Below are 19783 nucleotides of genomic sequence, written 5' to 3'. Positions count from 1 at the left end.
AGCTGTAGTTGTTATTGCTAATTCAACCTCATTCTGCAATGGTCTTGAAGACATACATTCCATGTACTTCACTGGAGGAGAAGGAAAGGGATACACATGGGATATACATAGGTGACACTTTCTGTCATCTTACTTCAGGTATTGGCAACAACATCTAAACAACTGAGATTTTCCAAGGACGAAAGAAAAACACAGTGGTTATGAGTGGGGGTTCTATTAATACATGGAGTCAAACTGCTTGAGCTTGAAATTTCACTCTTCAACTAAATTGTTTGACTTTGAGCAAGTTACCTATTTTTTTAAGAGATGGGGTCTCACTCTGTTACCTAGGCTGGAGTTCAGTGGTGCAATGATACCTTACTACAGCCTTGAACTCCTGGGCTCAAGCTCTCCTCCTGCCTCAGCCTCCCTAGTAGCTGGGACTACAGGTGAGCACAACTATGCCCAGCTAATTTTTAATTTTTTGTAGAGACAGGGGTCTTGCTATGTTGCCCAGGCTCACCTCCAACTGTTGGCCTCCAGTAATCCTCCCACCTTGGCCTCCCAAAGTGCTGGGGTTACAGGCATGGAGCCACTGCTCCTGGCCCCTATATTTTTTTGACTCTTAATTTCCTCATTTATAAAATAGGAACAGTAGTACCTTGATCATGAAATTGTTAAGAGGATTAAGTAAAATATTTCACATATAGCTCTATCCCGGTTCCTGGCATGTAGTAAGATCTCAATAGATCCTATTCATTAGGATTATTAGTATTTTGCATCTTTTTAATCTTTCACATTTTTGAAAGCATATTATCATTTGAATTTTACAGCTTTGCTAAAGTTAGTATTGTAGAATCAGAAAGCTGTACTTGGTAAAGTGGCTTGATATTAATTTAAATTCTCTAATTTATTCATTTATTTCTTGAAGGCATTTTTTTTAAAGCTTCTTTTAACGGAAACACAAAGGGAGAAAAACTAGTATAACAGATCCTACGAACTCATCATGCAGCTTCAATAAGCATTATCTCCTTGCCAATACTTTGCATCTATACCTACACACTCCCTCCTCCTTCTGTAGCTCTTGGAAGCAAATACCCAACATCCCATCACTGCATCTGCGAATATTTCAGCATTTATCTCCAAAGTATAAAATATAACCACAACACCATTTTATCATATCATATGTAAAAAATTTTAACAATTCTGTAATATCATCAAATATCTGTGCTCAAACTCCCAGTTATTTTGCAAATTATCTATTTAAATCAGGATCAAAATAAGGACCTCACTGTGATTGGATATGTTTTAAATATTTTTTAATTCATAGATTTAATCTTTTAAAAATTTAATGTATAGTTTCAGTCTTAGCCTGCCTGCAGACACTATCTCTTATCCTTCCCCACATCCATTTTCCTTCATACTATTTGTCATTACCTTTTATGTCACATATTTGTGTACCTGCTATATTGTCTTTCTACCTGCCCATCAGAACAAAAGCTTTATAAGAACAGGGGAAACTGGAGAGGGCAAAATTTGGAATGTACCTGACCAATGGTCTCTTCTAAAAAAGTGATTTTTCTCTTGGAACTTATTCTTTTTGAGTTGGCAAAATTGCTCCACACCCTGTCTCAGCAGGAGAGGCCCTCAAGTGGAATACCTGATGATTCCAGGCCAGCTGAACAGCTGAGCAACTGTGCCCAAGACCTGAGAAATGCCCTTGGGCTGGCCAAGCAGCTGTATACCTGCACCCCTGTCTAGAGTAACAGCCCAGCAGACAAAGCTCCAGGCTGACTGAGTGGCTGCTTGCCCATGCCTGGGATGAAAAAATAGTCTGTCAGGCCCACCATATATGGACATGCTCTTGGGACACCTGAGTGGCTGTGTATGCATGCCCCCAACCAGAGTTACAGCCCTGTGGCCCCTACCTCAGTGAGACAGACTTCAAGTTGGCTGACACAACATGTGCATGCACACACCCTAAGCTGAAGAAACAGCCCAGTGGGCCCACCCGAGCAAAGCCATGCCACCACCACCACAAATTCTTGCAGCCTAGGTCACTGAGACATTTGCATCATAAGTAGCATGAGGGAATACAGCTGAAGAAACTGCATGGAGACTAAACTACCAAATCCACCTAGAACCAAAGCTAATGCTCTCCACCCAACTGACACCCCAAGACCCACCTATAAGAATAAGTATTTCCTTAAGAAACCTACTCTATATAAATGGAAGAGGAGACTGTTTCACCAGATGTGTAGAAATCAACATAAAGACACAGTAAGCATGAAAAAGCAAAGCAACATGATACCTCCAAAAGAATATAATAATTCTCCAGTAGCAGGCTCCAAGCATAAGGAAATATATGAAATGCCAGAAAAAGAATTTAAAATATAATCTTAAGGAAACTCAGTGAGATCCAAGAAAATACAGATGGACAACTCAATGAAATCAGGAAAAAAATCCATGATTTTAATGTGAAATTCAGGAAAGAGATAGATACCACAGAAAGACCAAAAAGAAATCTTAAGAGCTGAAGAAATCGATTAATGAAAGAAAAAAATTGCAATCAACAGCTTCACAGCAGACTAGACCAAGCAGAAGAAAGAATTTCTGAACTTGAAGACAGGTATTTTAAGATAATTCAAGCAAGAAAAAGAAAAAAAATAGAAGGAAGAAAAAAGGAATGAAACCCTACAGAATATAAGGGACACCATTAAGCAAGCAAATATTTGTATTTTGGAGTCTAGAAGGAGAAGAGAAAACATGTAGAAAACCTATTTAATGAAATAATAGCTGAAAACAACCTAAATGTTGAGAGAGATGAACATCCAGAAATAGGAAGCTCAAAGATTCCCAAATAGGTTCAACCCAAATAGGTCCTCTCCAAGGAACATTATCGTCAATTTGGTAAAAGTCTAAGATGAGGAAAAAATTCTAAAAACAGCAAGAGAAACATGTCAAATCACATATAAAGGCAGAATATTCATTAGACTGACAGCAGATTTCTCAGCAAAAATTTTAGAGGATAAGAGAGAATATGTTCAAAGTAATGAAAGAAAAAAAAAAAAACCTGGTAGCCAAGAATACTATACCCAACAAAGCTACCTTTCCAAAATGAAGGAGAAATAAAGACTTTCCCAGAAAAGCAAAAGCTAAAGGAATTCATCATCACTAGACCAGCCTTACAAGAAATGCTTGAGGGAGTGCTACATCTGAAAGACTACAATCACTATCATAAAAACACATGAAATCATAAAATTCACTGGCACAACCAATACACCAAAGAGAAAGAAAAAGGAATCAAACCTTACCAGTACAGAAAACCACCAAACTGCAAAAATAAACAATAAGAGAGGATGCAAAGAAAAAAGATATACAAAACAATCAGAAAACAATCAACAAAATGACAGGAGTAAGTCTTCACCCATTAATAATAACCTTGAATATAAACAGATTAAATCCCCCAAATAAAAGGTATAGATTAGCTGAATGGATAATAAAACAAGACCAAACTATATGCTGCTCATTTCACATGTAAAGACACATGTAGACCGAAAGTGAAGCAATGGAAAAAATATTCTATGCAAATGGAAACCAAAAGCAAATAGGAGTAGTTATATCAGAAGAAACAGATTAAGTCAATAACTGTAAAAAGAGACAATGGGAATATTACATAATAGTAAGGGGATCAATTCAGCAAGAGAATATAACAATTATAAATATATATGCACCAAACACCAGAGCACCCATATATACAAAGCAAATATTATTAGCTCTAAAGGCAGAGACAGACACCAATACAATAATAATATTAGTTGGGGATTTTAACACCTCTCTTTCAGCATTAGATAGATCATCTAGACAGAAAATCAACAAAGAAACACCAGATTTAAACTGCACCGTAGATCAAATGGACCTGACAGACATTTACAGAACGTTTCACTTAACAGCTGCAGAACACATTCTTTTCATCAGCACATAGAACATTTTCCAGGATTGACCATATGTTGAAACACAAAATAAACCTCAAAAAAATTAAAAAATCAAGATCATATCAAGTATCTTTTCTGAACACAATGAAATAAAACTAGAAATCAATAATGATGAATGTTTGAAACTATACAAATACATGAAAATTAAACAGCATGTTTCTGAATGAAGAGCATGGATGAAGGAAAAAATTAATAATAATATAAGAAAATTCCTTGAAACAAACCAAAGTAACAATATACCAAAACCTATGGGACATAGCAGAAGTAGTATTAAGCAGCAAGTTTACAGCAATAAATGGCTACACCAACAAAAGAAGAAAAATTTCAAATAAACAAACCTAATGATGCACCTCAAGGAACTATAAAAGAACAAATCAAACCCAAAATTAGTAGACAAAATAAATAATAAAGAGCAGAGCATAAATAAGCAAAATTGAGAAAAAGGAAGAGATCAACAAAATCAAAAGTTGGTTTTTTGAAAAGATTAACAAAATTTACAAACCATTAGATAGACTAAGAAAAAAGAGAGAAGACCCAAATAAATAAAATCAGAAATGAAAAAGGAGACATCCCAAGTGATACCACAGAAATACTAAGGATCATTAGAGATTATTATGAATAACCATGTCCCAATTAATTTGAAAACCTAGAGGAAATGAATAAGTTTCTAGACAGATACAAACTATCAAGATTGAACCAAGAAGAAATAGAAAAGCTGAAGAGAGCAATAATGAGTAATAAGATTGAATCAATAATAAAAAGTCTCCCAACAAAGAAAAGTCCAGGACTGAACAATTTCACTACTGAATTCTACTAAAATTTTAAATAAAAACTAATATTACTTCCCAAACTATTCCAAAATATCAAAGGGGAGGGAATTCTCTCAAACTCATTCTGTTACCAAAACCAAAGAAAGACACAACAACAACAAAAAGAAAACCACAGACTAATGACCTTGATGAACATAGATATAAAAATCTGCAACAAGGCCGGGCAGGGGTGGCTCACACCTGTAGTCCTAGCTCTCTGGGAGGCCGAGGCGGGCGATTGCTCGAGTTCAGGAGTTCAAAACCAGCCTGAGCAAGAGCAAGACCCTGTCACTACTATAAATGGAAAGAAATTAATTGCCCAACTAAAAATATATATAAAAAATTAGCCAGGCATGGTGGCGCATGCCTGGAGTCCCAGCTACTCGGGAGGCTGAGGCAGGAGGATTGCTTGAGCCCAGGAGTTTGAGGTTGCTGTGAGCTAGGCTGATGCCATGGCACTCTAGCCTGGGCAACAACGTAAGACTCTGTCTCAAAAAAAAAAAAATCTGCAACAAAATACTAGCAAATCAAATTTAATAGCATATCAAAAGAAATGTACACCATGATCAAGTGAGATTTTTCCCAGGAATTCAAGGATGGCTCAACACGTATAAATCAATAAACATACATCCCATCAACAGAATGAAGGACAAAAACCATATGAATCTCTCAATAGATGAAGAAAAACCATTTGATAAAATTCAACATCCCTTCATGATAAAAAAAAAAAAAAAGAAAACTCTCAGTAAGTTAGGGATAGAAAGGAAGTATATAAACACAATAAACACCATATATGGCAAGCAACCACCACCATCTTACTGAACAGGGAAAAACTGAAAGCTTTTCCTCTAAGAACTGAAACAAGACAAGGATGCTCACTCTTTCTACTCTTATTTAACATAGTACTGGAAGTCCTAGCCAGAGCAATTAGTCAAGAGAAATAAATAAAGGTATCAAAATCAGAAGAGTGGAAGTCAAATTGTCCCTTATTGCAGACTAAATGATCTTATATAGAGAAAAATCTAAAGAGTCTGCAAAGAAAAAAAAAAAAGCTCTTAGAACCAATAAACAAATTCAGTAAAGCTGCAGGATACAAAATCAATATACAAAAATCAGTAGCATTTCTATACAAACAACAAACTACCTGAAAAAGATCAATAAAGCAATCTCATTTACAACCTCTACGAAGAAAATATGTAGGAAAACTTTAACCAAGGAGGTGAAAGATCTCTACAAGGAGAAGTGTAAAACACTAATGAAATAAATTGAAGACACACACACACACACACACACACAGAGAGAGAGAGAGAGAGAGAGAGAGAGAAATGGACAGACTTCCTATGTTCATGGACTGGAAGAATTAATATTGTTAAAATGACCATATCACCCAAAGCAATCTACAGATTTAGTGCAACCTCTATATCAATGACTTCCTTCACAGAAATAGAAAAAACAATCCTAAAATTCTTATGGGACCACAAAAGACCCCAAATAGCCAAAGCAATCCTGAGCAAAAAGAAAAAAGCTAGAGGCATCCCACTACCAAAATATACTACAAGGCTATAGTAGACAAAACATGGTACTGCCATCAAAACAGACACATTGACCAATGGAACAGAATAGAGAGCTCAGAAATTAATCCACATATCTACAGCCAACTGATTTTTGACAAAGATGCCAAGAACATTCATTAGGAAAAGGACAGTCTCATCAATAATCGTGCTGAGAAAACTGGATATCCATATGCAGAAGAATGAAACTAGACTCCCATCTCTCACTGTATACAAAAATTAACTCAAAATGTATTGAAGACCTAAATGTGAGATCCAAATCTATAATACTACTAGAAGAAAACATAAGGGAAATGCTTCATGACATAGGTCTGGGAAAAGATTTTATGAATAAGACTTCAAATGCACAGGGAGTGAAAGCAAAAATAAACAAACGGGATTATATCAAACTAAAAAGCTTTCACGACAGGCGGAGCGCTGGAGAGCGGCAGCAGTGACCGTGGTGACAGAAGCAGCAATTTTTCCGTGTGCAGCCCCAAACTGGAAAGAAGATGCTAATTAAAGTGAAGACGCTGACTTGAAAGGAGATTGACATTGATATTGAACCCACAGACAAGGTGGAGCAAATCAAGGAGCATGTGGAGGAGAAAGAAGGAATCCCCCCACAACAAAAGCGGCTCATCTACAGTGGCAAACAGATGAATGATGAGAAGACAGCAGCTGGTTACAAAATCTTAGGTGATTCAGTCCTCCACTTGGTGTTGGCTCTGAAAGGAGGAGGTGGTCTAAGGCAGTGATAGACCCTCCCTCTGTTTTACCTCCCTACCTTGTCTCTCATAATGAGGCATCGTATATCCTCTCACTCTCTGGGACAACAGAGCCACTGCCCCCTCTCCTGGATGCCTAGTCTTGTGTATCTACTGGTGAGAGACTGTGAGGACCCCAGGATGCAGCGCTCCTGGCCCAGAGGGCCCTTGCTGGCTGTTGGGTTTTAGTTTGCAGTCCTGTGTGTTTCCCTCTTTTATGGGTATGTCCCTGGCTGTCAATAAAATATTTCCTGGCCTCCTGAAAAAAATAAAATAAAAAGCGTTTGCACAGCAAACGAAACAACCAATAGGTGAAAAAACAACTAACAGATGTGAGAAAATATTCACAAACTATTCCTCTGGCAGGGGATTAAGATCCAGAATATACAAGGAACTCAAACATCTCAACAACAAAAAGATCTAATTTAATAATGGAAAATGTTCAACATTTCTCAAAAGAAGACATACACATGGTTAACAAATATATGAAAAAGGACTCAATATCACTCATCATCAGAGATTTGCAAATCAAAATGACAATGAGATATCATCTCACCCAAGTCAGGATGGCTGTTAACAAAAAGACCAAAAAAAAAAAAAAAATACTAGTGAGATTGCAGAGAAAAGGGAAACTTTATACACTAATGATGGGAATCTAAACTAGTATGGCCACTACGGAGAATAGTAGGCAGTTTCCTCAAAAAATTATAAAGAGAATTACCATATGAGCTAGCAATCCCACTACTTGGTATTTATCCAGAAGAAATTAAATATATTGAATATAGTGAGAGATATCTGCACCCACCTTGTTTATTGCAGCACTATTAACAATAGCCAAGAGATGGTATTAACCCAAGTGTCTCACAATGGATAAATAAAGAAAATGTGGTATATAATGGAATACTGTTGAGCCATTAAAAAAACTGAAATCAGAAGTGGAATCAAGATGGCGGACGAGAAACAAGGCCAGACAGAGTGTCTCTGCAGAAAAGACAGATTCTAGCAGAAATTAGATGAAAAAGCAAGAAGACGAGCATACAGCAGACCAGGGTCAGAAGAAGGGATAGCTGAGACCACGGGAGACTCCATGGGAGGAGGTTGCAGAGGAGAACTGGAAGCTGAGACCGCCGGAGCAGCCCAGAGACCAGCGGGAAGGGTAGGTGACATGGTCAACTTTCCCCTTCTCTGCATCTGGGACTGCTGGTGGGCTGCCCAGTGGGTGGAGAGACCTGCGGACCCCAGCCCAGAGATGGCCGCCGCCAGTGAGTGGTAAGCCAGTAGCGGACGCGGCACCAGGCTCCCAACTCCCTCGGGTCACCTCCATGTGCACAGACCAGAGCCACGCACAGGCGCCATATTGCCTCCTTCTCCTCGGCCCGGACCCGACCCGTGGCTGCCCAGAGAGACAATACAGCCACCAGCCGGAGGCACCTCGAGGGAACAGGACCTTCCCTTTTGGGGCCCTACAGATGACTAAGGGGAACTCAGACTCTGAGCTCCCTACCCGCCAGCCCTCCCAAGTGCAGCTGGCACGGTGATCCCAGGACAGCGGGGCAGACCCTGAGGCTGAGAGACATCGACCCAGCTTGGGCTCCCCATGGGCGAATTGGGACTGGCACTCGTCTCCCTGGTGGGGATATAGTTTGAACTCTGGGGCCCAGAGGTCAGACCTGCAGACCAGATCCCATGCACCGAGGTCTTGCATTGCCCGGGGCATAGAAGGGATATTCGTGAACAGCCTACTGAGGTGTGTGTGCCTTCAGGGGAAGATCAGCATCCTAGAGGGCAACCCTCCTCCCAAAGGGAGGCCGTGAACCCAGGTGGCGTTCCTGCGCAGGGAACCTCCCCACCGGCATGACAGCCAGGGGAGGCTGGTGGCGTGAGGTCTGGTCTGCTGGCAGAGGCCCAGGAGTAGCTGTGGAGTTGGGGAGGGTGGAAAGAAGCGAGGCCTGCTCCAGACCGAGGGTCTCAGACAGCCCCACCCCACACGCAGACTCTCTGACTGAGCGGAGCCATTACAGCCCCTCCCTGACAGCTTTGCCTGGAAGCAGAGAACAGAACTTTGACCCCTGCTAACGGCATTGGTGGTGCCTGAGGGCAGGCTTACCCAACCCAGGTCCGCCCAGACTCTCTCCTAGACCAGCCCTCACTGAGGGGCAGAAAAGGACACACCTGAAGTCCCAGGGCCCCACCGACCACCTGAGGCACTAGAGTGCCTCCCCAGAGGAACAAGAGCTGATAACAGGACACAAAAACAACAGCGTAGCCTGTTCCTCCAAGCAAGCGCCACCTACTGACAGGGAGGACATCCTGCACAGCCTTTTCACGGCACCTACTGACTCATTATACAGGGACTGGTCAAATATCACCCACAGACACCACCTACCAGCTCAGAACTAAACAAGGCATGTGAATACCCAAACGAAAACCTAAAGGAAAGAAACAACAACTGATTGACATGGGAAGAAGCCAGCGAAAGAACTCCAGAAATATGAAGACCCAAACGGAAAACACACCCCCAAACAGGAGCACCAGCCCCCTAGAAACAGACACCAACCAAAATCAGGCAACCAAAATGACAGAAGAGGAATTTCGAATGTGGATCATAAGAAAATTCAACGACCTGCAAGAACAACTCAACAACCAACACAAAGAAACCACGGAAACCCTCCAGGACCTGGAACAAAAGTTCACTAAAGAAATCAACACAATGAAGAAAAGTTTAACTGAACTCCTGGATATCAAGAATCAATTCAGGGAACTACAAAATACAGTGGAAAGTCTCAAGAACAGGGTAGATCAAACAGAAGAAAGAATCTCAGAGATTGAGATAACACCCTCCAACTAAATAAAATAGTCACAGAGGTAGAGCAGAGAAACAAGAGAAAAGAGCAAAGCCTACAAGAGATGTGGGATTATGTGAAGAAACCTAATGTGAGGGTCATAGGGTTACCAGAAGGGGAAGAAGCCAACACTCAAGGGTTGGACAAGCTATTTGAAGATACAATAGAGGAAAATTTCCCAGGCCTTGCTCAAAATCTTGATATACAAATTCAAGAAGCTCAGAGGACCCCTGGGAGATTCAATGCAAACAGGAATATGTCACGACATACAGTCATCAGAATCACCAAAATATCAACTAAAGAGGCCCTTCTAAGAGCTGTAAGATGAAAGAAGCAAGTAACATACAAGGGAAAGCCAATTCAAATAACACCAGACTTCTCCACTGAGACTTTACAAACAAGGAGAGACTGGGGCCCCATTCTCACTCTTCTGAAACAAAACAAAGCCCAGCCTAGATTTTTATTCCCTGCAAAACTAAGCTTCGTATATGAAGGAGAAATAAAGACATTCTGAGGTAAGCAGAGTCTCAGAGAATTCACCAAGACAAGACCAGCCCTACAAGAAGTACTCAAAACAGTGTTATGCACGGAACACCATAATAAAAACTCACGAATATAGAAACAACCAAAACCCAAAGATTAAAGGCCAGATATTACAATGGCTCAAGAGAAAAATCAAAGCAACAACATCCAACCGAACAGAATGACCAGTAATCTACCTTACCTATCAGTTCTCTCAATAAATGTGAATGGCTTAACCTCTCCACTGAGGAGACATAGGCTGGCTGAATGGATAAGAAAATACAGGCCAAGTATATGCTGTCTTCAGGAAACACATCTAACCTGCAAGGATGCATATAGACTAACAGTAAAAGGGTGGAGATCAGTATTCCAAGCAAGTGGAAGCCAAAAGAAGGCTGGCGTGCCAGTTCTAATTTCAGACGATTCAGTTTTTAAAGCAATAAAAGTAGTGAAAGACAAAGAGGGTCATTATATAATGGTGAAGGGCACACTTCAACAAGAAGAGATAACAATTTAAAATATATATGCACCCAACTTAGGTGCACCCAGATTTATAAAGCAAACCTTACTGGATCTAACCAAATGGATTAATAGCAACTCCATAATCACCGGAGATTTCAACACCTCACTGACGGCACAAGACGGATCCTCCAAACAGAAAATTAATAAAGAAATAATGGACTTAAACAAAACTCTGGAACAGTTGGGTCTGACTGACATTTACAGGACATTCTACCCCAAATCCATTGAATATACGTTCTTCTTATCAGCTCACGGGACATTCTCTAAGATTGACCATATCCTAGGACACAAAGTAAACCTCAAGAAATTTTAAAAAATAGAAATAATACCATGTATCTTCTCAGATCACACTGGAATAAAAATAGAAATCATCCATAACAGAAACTCACATTTCTACACAAAAAAAGTGGAAATTAAAGAACCTCCTACGAAATGATTACTTGATAAATGAAGAAATCAAGATGGAAATAAAAAATTCTATGAAGAAAATGACAATGGAGAGACAAGTTATCAAATCCTCTGGGACACAGCTAAAGCAGTTATGGGAGGAAAGTTTGTCTACATAAATGCCTATAACCAAAAGTCAAAAAGATCACAAATAGACAATCTAATGAAACGACTCAAAGAGCTGGAAAAAGAAGAACAGACCAACCCCAAACCCAGCAGAAGAAGTTAAATCAACAAGATCAAATCAGAACTAAACGAAATTGAAAACAGGGAAGCTATTCAGGAGATTAATAAAACAAAATGTTGGTTCTTTGGAAAAATAAACAAAATTGACACACCATTGGCTAAGCTAACAAAAAGCAGAAAAGAGAAATCTCTAATAAGCTCCATCAGGAACAAAAAAGGAGATATCACAACTGATCCCAAAGAGATACAAGATATAATCTATGAATACTACAAAAATCTTTATGCACACAAACTGGAAAATGTGGAGGAAATGGACAAATTTCTAGAAACACACAGCCTCCCTAGGCTCAACCAGGAAGAAATAGATTTCCTGAACAGACCAATCTCAAGAGCTGAAATAGAAACAGCAATTAAAAATCTCCCTAAAAAGAAAAGTCCCGGTCCAGCTGGTTTCACACCCAAATTTTACCACACTTACAAAGAAGACCTAGTACCTATCTTGCAGAAACTATTCCACAACATCGAGAAGAACAGAAACCTCCCGGACACCCTTTATGAAACGAATATTACTCTGATACCAAAACCAGGAAAGGATGCAATAAAAAAAGAAAACTACAGACCAATATCCCTAATGAATATAGTTGCAAAAATTTTCAACAAAGTCTTAGCTAACCAAATCCAGACGCTTATCAAAAAAATAATCCACCACGACCAAGTGGGCTTCATCCCAGGGATGCAGGGATGGTTCAACATACGTAAATCTATCAATGCAATTCACCACATAAACAGAAGCAAAAACAAAGACCACATGATTCTTTCAATAGATGCAGAAAAAGCTTTTGACAAAATTCAACACCCTTTCATGATACAAACACTTAATAAAATAGGCATAGAAGGAACATACCTAAAAATGATACAAGCCATATATGACAGACCCATAGCCAACATCATACTGAATGGGAAAAAATTGAAAGCATTCCCACTTAGAACTGGAACCAGACAAGGCTGCCCACTATCTCCACTTCTGTTCAACATAGTGCTGGAAGTCCTGGCTACAGTAATCAGACAGGAAAGTGGAATTAAAGGTATCCAGATAGGGACAGAAGACATCAAACTTTCACTGTTGCTGATCATATGATATTGTATCTAGAAAACCCCAAAGATTCAACCAAGAAACTCCTGGAACTGATCAATGAATTTAGTAAAGTCTCCGGATACAAAATCAATACACAGAAATCAGAGGCATTCATATACGCCAACAACAATGAAATTGAGAACCAAATCAAAGACTCAATTCCTTTCACAATAGCAACAAATAAATTAAAGACCTAGCATATACTTAACCAAGGAGGTAAAAGACCTTTACAGGGAGAACTATGAAACACTGAGGAAGGAAATAGCAGAGGATGTAAACAGATGGAAATGCATACCATGCTCGTGGATCGGCAGACTCAACATCATTAAAATGTCTATACTACCCAAACTGATCTACAGATTCAATGCAATACCTATTAAAATCCCAGCAGCAGTCTTCACAGATATAGAAAAAATAATTTTACGCTTCGTATGGAACCAAAGAAGATCCCGAATATCTAAAGCAATTCTACGCAACAAAAGCAAAATGAGAGGTATTAATATGCCAGATATCAAACTATACTACAAAGCTGTAGTAATTAAAACAATATGGTATTGGCACAAAAATAGGAATATTGACCAGTGGAACAGATGTGAGAATCCTGATATAAAACCATCCTCATATAGCCATCTAATCTTTGACAAAGCAGACAAAAACATACGCTGGGGAAAAGAATCCCTTTTCAATAAATGGTGCTGGGAAAACTGGATAGCCACCTGTAGAAGGCTAAAGCAGGACCCACACCTTTCACCTCTCACAAAAATCAACTCACGCTGGATAACAGACTTAAACCTAAGGTATGAAACTATTAGAATTCTAGAGGAAAATGTTGGAAACACTCTCCTAGACATCGGCCTAGGCAAAGAGTTTATGAAGAAGTCCCCAAAGGCGATCACAGCAGCAACAAAAATAAATAAATGGGACATGATCAAACTAAAAGGCTTCTGCACAGCCAAAGAAACAGTCATGAAAGTAAAGAGACAACCTACAGAATGGGAGAAAATTTTTGCATCCTACGCATCTGATAAGGGGCTGATAACTAGAATATACTTAGAACTCATGAAAATCAGCAAGAAAAAATCAAATAACCCTATCAAAAAGTGGGCAAAGGACTTGAACAGAAATTTTTCTAAAGAAGACAGAAGAATGGCCGACAACCATATGAAAAAATGCTCAACGTCTCTAATCATCAGGGAAGTGCAAATCAAAACCACAATGAGATATCACTTAACTCCAGTGAGAATGGCCTTTTTCAAAAAATCTCCAAACAATAAATGCTGACATGGATGTGGAGAGACAGGAACACTCCTACACTGCTGGTGGGACTGCAAACCAGTTCAACCTCTATGGAAAGCAATATGGAGATACCTTTAAAGCGATACAAGTGAATCTACCATTTGATCCAGCAATTCCTTTACTGGGCATCTACTCAAAAGATCCAATGACACACTACAAAAAAGACACCTGCACTCATATGTTTATAGTAGCACAATTCATAATTGCAAGGCTGTGGAAACAGCCCAAGTGCCCATTAGTCCAAGAATGGATTAATAAAATGTGGTATATGTATACCATGGAGTGCTATTCAGCTCTAAGAAACAATGGTGACATAGCACATCTTATATTTTCCTGGTTAGAGCTGGAACCCATACTACTAAGTGAAGTATCCCAAGAATGGAAAAACAAGCACCACATATACTCACCAGCAAACTGGTATTAACTGAGCAGCACCTAAGTGGACACATAGGTGCTACAGTAATAGGGTATTGGGCAGGGGGGAGGGGGCGGGTATATACATACATAATGAGTGAGATGTGCACCATCTGGGGGATGGTCATGCTGGAGACTCAGACTTGTGGGGGGAGGGGGAGAAAGGGCATTTATTGAAACCTTAAAATCTGTACCCCCATAATATCCCGAAATAAAATAAATAAATAAATAAAAAATAGAAATAAAAAGTGATGAAGTGATGACTACATGAAGAAGAAAAGACAACGCTGAAATCCTGTCATTCATGACAGTGTGGCGGAGCCTGAGGACATTAAGTGAAATGAGCCAGAATCAGACAGTGAAACGCTGCACGTTCTCACACACACCCAGAAGCTGTAGGAGATGATCTCATAGAAACAAAGTGTAGAATACAAGTTAGTAGAGGCTGGGAAGGGTATGGAAAGGAGGCAATAGGGAAAGATTTTTTAAAAAGATACAAAATTATAACTATATGAGGAATAATTTCTAGTGTTCTATAGCACTATAGGATGACTATAGTTAACGATAATATATTGTACATTTTGAAATAGCTAGAAGAGAGGATGTTGAATGTTCCAAGACAAAAAAATGATAAATGTATGAGATGATGAATATGCCAATTACCATGATCTGATCACTGTACATAGTATGTATCAAGGCATCACTATGTACTCTATTAACATGAATAAATATTATGTGTTAATTTTAAAAATAAATAAAAATAAAAATCAAGTGAACACAATCAGAGCAGCAATCCAAGAACAAAATGAGAAGTACACCAAAGAGATAGAAATCATGAAAAAGGAAACAAAAAAGTTGGAGCTAAAGAATATAATAATATGAGCTAGGGCCTTTTGGGAGGGGATTAGGTCATCAGGGCGGGCCCCATGAATGGGATTAGTGCCCTTATGAAAGAGACCCCAGAGAGCTGCCTTGCCTCTCCACCAAGTGAGGACACAGCAAGAAAGTGTCGTCTATGAGCCAGAAAGCAGGTCCTGACCAAATGCCAAATCTACCGTTGCCTTTATCTTAAATTTCCCAGCTTCAAAACTGTGAGAAATAAATTTCTTTTGTAAGCTACTCAGTTTGTGTTATTTTTGTTATAGTAGCCCGAAGACACCAATTTAAAAATGGGCAAAGGACTTGAATAGACATTTCTCCAAAGAAGATATACAAACGGCCAAGAAGCACAAGAAAAGATATTCAACATTGCTAGTCATTAAGGTAATGCAAATAAAAAACCACACTAAGAGAAACTACCTCATACCCATTAGGATGGCTACAGAAAATAACAAGCATTGATGAGGATGTGGGGAAATCGGAACCTTTGTGCACTCTTGGTGGAAATGTAAAATGATTCAGCCACTATTAAAAACAGTATGGTGGTTCCTCAGAAAATTAAAAATAGAATACCTTATGATCTAGAAATCCCACTTCTGTGTATATACCACCAAATTAAAAGCAGGATCTTAAAGAGATATTTGTATTCCCATATTCATAACAGCATTATTCACAGTAGCCCAAAGCTAGAAGCAACCTAAGTGTCCATCTACTGAGGAATGAATAAGCAAAAGGTGGCATATACATACAAGGAAATATTCCGCCTTAAAAAGGAAGAAATTCTGACACATGCTACAACATGGATATGAGATCATTATGCTAAGCAAAATAAATCAGTAACAAAAAGAGAAATACTATATAATTTTACTTACATGAGGTTCTGATGTAGTCATATTCATAGAGACAGAAAGTAGAATGGTAGTGACCAAGGGATGGGTGGGGGGAGTGGGGAGTTACTATTTAATGGGCATAGAGTTTCAGGTTTGAAAGATAAAAAGAAGACTGAAATTACCAAAATCAGAAAAGAAATTAGGGATATTACTGATCCTATAGAAATAAAAAGGATTATAGGAGAGTACTATGAACAATTGCATGCTAAAAAGCTAGATAAAATAGAAGAAATGGACAAATTCCTAGAGACACAAAACCTGTCAAGATGGAATCATGAAGAAACATAAAACCTGAATAGACTCGTAAAGGATATGGAAAGAGTAATCAAAAAGCTTCCAACAAAGAACTGGGCTGAGTGGCACATGCCTATTGTCCAGCTACTCAGGAAACTGAGGTGGGAGGATCACTTGAGCCCAGAAGTTCGAGACCAGCCTGGCGGTATAGCAAGACCATCATCTTACAAAAAAGAAAGAAAGCTTTCAACAAAGAAAGACAATCCATGTAAATTATATCGAACATTTAAAGAAGCATTAACACAAATCTTTCTCAAACTCTTAGAAAAAATTGAAAAGGAAGAAACACTTCCTAATTCATTCTATGAGGTTGGCATTACTCTGATACCTAAAGAAGACAAAGATACTACAAGGAAAGGAAATTATAGGCCAATGTACATTGTACAGGACAATGTACAAAGTCAAGAATATTGGTACTAAAATCCCCAAAGAATAACTAGCAAACAAAATTCAATAGCATCTTAAAATGATTATATATCATGACAAAGTGGAATTTATCCACAGAATACAAGGATAGTTAAACATACAAAAATTAATGTTAATACACCACAGTAACAGAATGTGGATTAAAACATCCACATGATCATCTCAATTGATGCAGAAAAAGCATATGACTAAATCTAACACCCTTTCATGCTTAAAAATAACCTAGGAATAGGAACAAACTTATTCAACATAATAAAGACCTATAAGAAAAATCTACTGGTAATGTTGTGTGTAATGATAGAAGATTGAGCTTCCCCCCTAAGATCAAGAACAAGACAAGGATGCCTGTTTTCACCATTTCTATTCAACACAGTACTGGAAATTCTAGCCAGAGCAAATAGACAAGTTAAAGAAGGCATCCAAATCAGAAAGGAAGAAGTACAATTATTTCTGTTCACAGATGCTATGATCTTATATGTAAAAACCTCTAAATAATCCACAGAAACTGACAGAACTACAAGTGAATTCAGCAAAATAGCAGGATACAAAATTAATATGCAAAAATCAGTTGTATTTCTATACACTAGCAAAGAACCATCCATCTGTTCAGCACTGGACTTTGGGGGGAAAAAACTAAAAAAAAGAATCATCCAAAAAGAATATTAAAAAACATATCCATTTACAATTGCATCAAAAAGAATAAAATACTTAGGGATAAATTTGATCATCGAGGTGAAAACCTGTACACTGAAAACCATAAAACATAAAGAAAAGGAAGAAGACCTAAGCAAATAGAAAGATATCCCATGTCCATGGATAGGAAAACTTAATATTGTTAATATTGTTCAACCTGTTAGGGGTTGAATTATATCCCCCCAAAAGATATGCTCACATCCTAATTCCCTGTAATGGTAAAGGTGCCATTATTTGGAAATATAGTCTTTGCAAATATAATCAGGTTAAGATGAGGTCAAACTCGATTAGGGTGGCCCTTAATCCAATATGATTGGTCTTCTTATAAGAGGACACAAATTTGGACCCAAATACAGAGGGATGACAGGCATGTGAATATGGAGGCAAAAGTTGGAGTTATGCTGCCACCAACCAAGGAATGTCTGTGTTTATTCAAAAGGTATTATAGGCAAGAAAGGGTTCTATACTAGAAATTTTTTTTTTTTTCAGGCCAGTGACAAAAGTGTATATACTAGAAATTTTGGAGGGCACATGGCCCTGCCAACAGAACTGTGAGAACAAATCTCTGTTGTTTCAAGCCCCAAAGTTTGTGGTACTTCTCTAGGGCAGCCCTAGGAAATTAATTAAATTAATACACTACCCAAAGTCAGTTATAGATTCAATGCAGTCTCTATCAAAATCCAAATGGTATTAGGCAAAAGATGGAGAAATCCATCCTAAAATTCATATGGAATTTCAAGAGATCCTCAATAGCCTAAACAATCTTTAAGAAGAATAACAAAGTTGGAGGACTCACACTTCTCAAAATTCACTGCAAGGATATGGTGGTCAAAACAGTGCAGTACTGGTTAAGACAGATATATAGACCAATGTAAAAGAATACAGAGCCCAGAAATAAACTCACATCTATGGTCACCTGGCTTTCAAAAAGGGTGCCAAGCCCCTTTAATTGGGGAAAGAACAGTCTTTTCAACAAACTGTGTTGGGAAAACAAGGACCATCCACATACAAAAAAAAAAAAAAAAAAAAAAAAATGAAGTTAGACTCTTACTTTATTCCACATATAAAAAATAACCCAGAATAGATTGAAGCTTAAATATAAGAGTTAAAAAGGCCGGGCGCGGTGGCTCACGCCTGTAATCCTAGCTCTCTGGGAGGCCGAGGTGGGCGGATTGCTCAAGGTCAGGAGTTCGAAACCAGCCTGAGCAAGAGCGAGACCCCGTCTCTATGATAAATAGAAAGAAATTAATTGGCCAACTAATATATATAGAAAAAATTAGCCGGGCATGGTGGCACATGCCTGTAGTCCCAGCTACTCGGGAGGCTGAGGCAGGAGGATCGCTTGAGCCTAAGAGTTTGAGGTTGCTGTGAGCTAGGCTGATGCCATGGCACTCGCTCTAGCCTGGGCAACAAAGCGCGAGACTCTGTCTCAAAAAAAAAAAAATTAAAAAAAAAAAAAAAGAGTTAAAAAGTATAAAACTTTTAGAAGAAAATAAAGGGACAAATCTTCATGACTTTGAATTTTGCAATGGCTTTTCAAACATGATACCAAAAATGCAAGCAACACAAGAAAAAAAAGTTTGACTTCATCAAAATTGAAAATGTTTATGCATCAGCAGACACTATCAAGAATGTGGAATGACAACCTACAGAATAGGAAAAATATTTGCAAATTATAAATCTGATCAGAGTTTAATATTCAGACAATATACAGAAATCCTATAACTCAACAACAACAAAAAAAACCACCCAATTATAATATGGGCAAAAGACCTGAATAGATATTTCTCCAAAGAAGATATACAAATGGTAAATAAATACACAAAAAGATGCTCAACATCATCAGTCATTAGGAAAATGTAAATCAAAACCACATGAGATACTGCTTCACGCCTACTAGGATGGCTATATTAGAAACAAAATGGAAACAACAAGTGTTGGGGAGGATGTGGAGAAATTGTAATACTTGTACATTGCTGGTGGGGTTGTAAATTGGTGCAGGTGCTGTCATAAAGAGATCGGTGGTTTCTTAAAAAGTTATATTAATATATGAAGTTACCATATGACCCAGCAATTCCACTCCTAGGTATGTCCAGAGAATTGAAAACAGGGACTTGTATGCTGATGTTCACCACA

General features: G+C 38.5%; 1 pseudogene; it reads left to right on the top strand.

The window, feature by feature from the left end:
• Positions 1-6822: 6822 nt before the first annotated feature.
• Positions 6823-7195, top strand: LOC105877806 (ubiquitin-like protein NEDD8 pseudogene; annotated as a pseudogene).
• Positions 7196-19783: the final 12588 nt, after the last annotated feature.

This window comes from Microcebus murinus, chromosome 22 (genome assembly GCF_040939455.1).
Source record: "Microcebus murinus isolate Inina chromosome 22, M.murinus_Inina_mat1.0, whole genome shotgun sequence".
Taxonomy (NCBI): domain Eukaryota; kingdom Metazoa; phylum Chordata; class Mammalia; order Primates; family Cheirogaleidae; genus Microcebus; species Microcebus murinus.
This window is presented reverse-complemented; position numbering and strand designations above follow the sequence as displayed.